Source organism: Rhagoletis pomonella, unplaced genomic scaffold, assembly GCF_013731165.1.
Source record: "Rhagoletis pomonella isolate Grant_MI unplaced genomic scaffold, Rhpom_1.0 Rhpom_scaffold_00003, whole genome shotgun sequence".
Lineage (NCBI taxonomy): Eukaryota > Metazoa > Arthropoda > Insecta > Diptera > Tephritidae > Rhagoletis > Rhagoletis pomonella.
Genome location: NW_023458557.1, coordinates 10,470,178 through 10,473,193, shown reverse-complemented (window position 1 = coordinate 10,473,193; position 3,016 = coordinate 10,470,178).

Here is a 3,016-nt window from a genome sequence, read left to right as displayed (position 1 = left end):
AAAAAATGTATGTCAGGTTATATTACAAGCTTTGCTCGTATGACCGGCGCGCTCCGCGGTTGCTACAATACTCCTCGATTACGACTGTCGCTTGTTGACAGCTCGCCGGTAGGTGTTGCCATCTTATGTTAGAGGGGAGGGCGCTGCCATATCAGTTGACAGTTCGGCCTCTCCTGACAATGTCATCGTCCCGATGTCCGCTGATTCGTCGTTTTCGTCGTCGCTCTCACCATTATACCCATCGAGCTCAGGAGGTGAGGAGCACCAAAGCTTTAGCTTGTCAGATGAATAAACAGACGTGAACTTTTTCTGACTCACTTGCATACCATCGATATCACGTAGCAGATATCGGTTTTTACCAAGAACTTTAGCAGTGACGTACGGCCCTCGGTACTTCGGCTCAAGTTTTCGAGATTCTCCAGTTGCAGAAGGCTCATGCTGTACTACAATCAGATCATCAACACTGTAAGTGGAAGGTTCTTTATGTTTTCGGTCGAACCGTTCTTTCCACTTGTTACGCTGTTCTTGCATGGATGTCAACGCCAAGTTTCGTTTCTCAGTGATGGGTTGATTGCCATCGGTGTCGATTACGGCAGCTATTAAGTGGTTACGCGTTATGTCATTCAACTTGAAATCGAAGATTAATTCATTCGGACTAAATCCGTTCGTCGCATTTTTCTGTGAATTAACGCACCATTGTAGCTTGCGTAGCTGCTCGTCCCAGTCTCTGGGATCTGTTGTCGTTGTTCGTAGATAATTCAGACTGATTTGGTTCGCACGCTCCACCTGTCCATTAGCGCGGGGAGTGCGAACAGCGGTTTTGACATGCTGAACACCATTATCGTCGCAATATTTTGCGAATTGCTTCGAAGTGTACGCAGTGCCACGGTCCGTGACAATGCGCACGGGTAGCCCAAAATAACTGGATACCTCATTTAACGTTTGCAACACAGGCAGAGTTTTGGTGTTGCGCACGGCTTTCACAATCAGGTACTTGGTGAGGCCATCGCTGACGGCGAGAACATAGGTGTACCCTCGCTTACTTTTCACAAACGGACCCACATGGTCAATGTGCAAAATTCTAAACGGAACAGGTTCAGTTGGTTCGATGTGTAGCACACCCTCAGGCTTACCTCCTTTCGTTTTATTGTGCTCACCGGGCTTTATGCCTTCATGGCTAACTTTATGGCCAAGGAAACTAATTTCTTCACTTAAGAAATTACATCTTTCCAACCGCAACGTTAACCCGTTCGATTCGACCACGCGTAAAAAGTCTTTTAGTTTTTGTATGCCCTCCTCGACAGAGCTACTCGGGATGATAACGTCATCCAAATACGCGATTATGTCTTTCGACACACACTGTTTCACTAATTTGTTCATAGTCTCTTGGAGAACAGCTGGAGCATTCACAAGCCCAAACGGCATACGGTTGTATTCGAAGTGACCTTCGGTTGTCACAAACGCCGTATACGGTCTTGAGTTTTCGTTCACTTCAATCTGGTGGTAACCCATTCTAAAGTCCAAATAAGTAAAATACTTATTACCGGAAAGTTGCGCAAATAGTTCGTCAATGACAGGCATTGGAAAAGGGTGCTTTACAGTAATTTTATTTAACTGCCGGTAATCTACGCATAACCGGAACTCACTGTTTTTCTTTTCCGCCAATACGATTGGCGAATCGTATGGGGAATTCGACGGCCTAATAATTTCGCACCGTAACAAATCATTTATGATTTCTTTCACAACCGGTCGCCGTGCGAAGGGAATACGATATGGCTTCATATTTATCGGCACATCCGACGATAGTGCGATTTTCATTTTCACGAGATCAGTTTTTGCTATAGCCTTGTCCACAGAAAAACAATGTGCATATACTTGCAACACTTTATTTAAATTACCGAATTCACCGTCTGTGATTTTCATAACTTTGTTATTGTTCTTTTTTATAAACCATATATTTCGTCCTTCAAACACGAATTTATTTTCATTTGCGCATAGGACATCGATACCGAGCAAAATTGGGTAATCGATCATACCGTCGTCAACAACTAGCACTTCACTTGCACAGTCACTGTCATCAATCGTCAAAATTGTCTTCAATTTTGATGTACATTGATACTGGCCACCGCCGAAGCCTTTTAATGTTATACAGCAGCGCTCAATATTACCAATTTCGTCTGCAAACGATTTTCTAATTAACGTGCGCTTACTACCAGTATCAACAAGTGCACAAGGCACTGTGTCCGTTCACTTTTATTTGCTTAATAGCAAAATCATTTTCCACATTTTCAATTGCATTACAATTTACTTTCGCACTTTTGTTTTTGTCATTTAAGTTATTGTTTTCAGATTTCGCGCTACGATCGCGTTTCTGCGGTTCTGGACAATCACGCGAAAAATGCTCAGGTTTTCGGCAATTGAAGCAAACAATTTGCTTTTTTTGCTTTTCGTCCTGCTTTACCGACTTATGGGACTCAACAGGTGAATTACGTTTCACATCTGCAACATTTTTCGTACAATTATACGCACTATAACTTGTAATCGCACTCAACAGTTCATTGCACGTAGCATAATTGTTCACTGAGATACTTCTCTTCATATCTGTGTCATTAATACCGTTTATAATGTATTTAATTAATGAACTTTCGTCAATTCTACCGCGTCGACCAACCGCAATACATTTGTAGTAAAACGTTTCTACACTTTCATTATGGGCTCTGCGCATGCTCATGAGCTCCATATGTACATCGGCGGGAATCACCATACAAGGAAATTCTCGCAAAAACTCATGCACAAAATGTTGCCAATTTATAACAAGTAAGAAAGTCTAAGTTCGGGCGGAGCCGAACATTAAATACCCGGCGCAAGTATTAAATATATGTTTTCCACCTTTCCGAAAGCTACCAATACATGATAAGCCGGGGTGTATACATTTTAAGTAAATTAGCGTCCTTAAACTTCGAAATATTGCAGTTTCAAGCATATCTGAAATTTACCGTTATATGAAAAGCGGCCT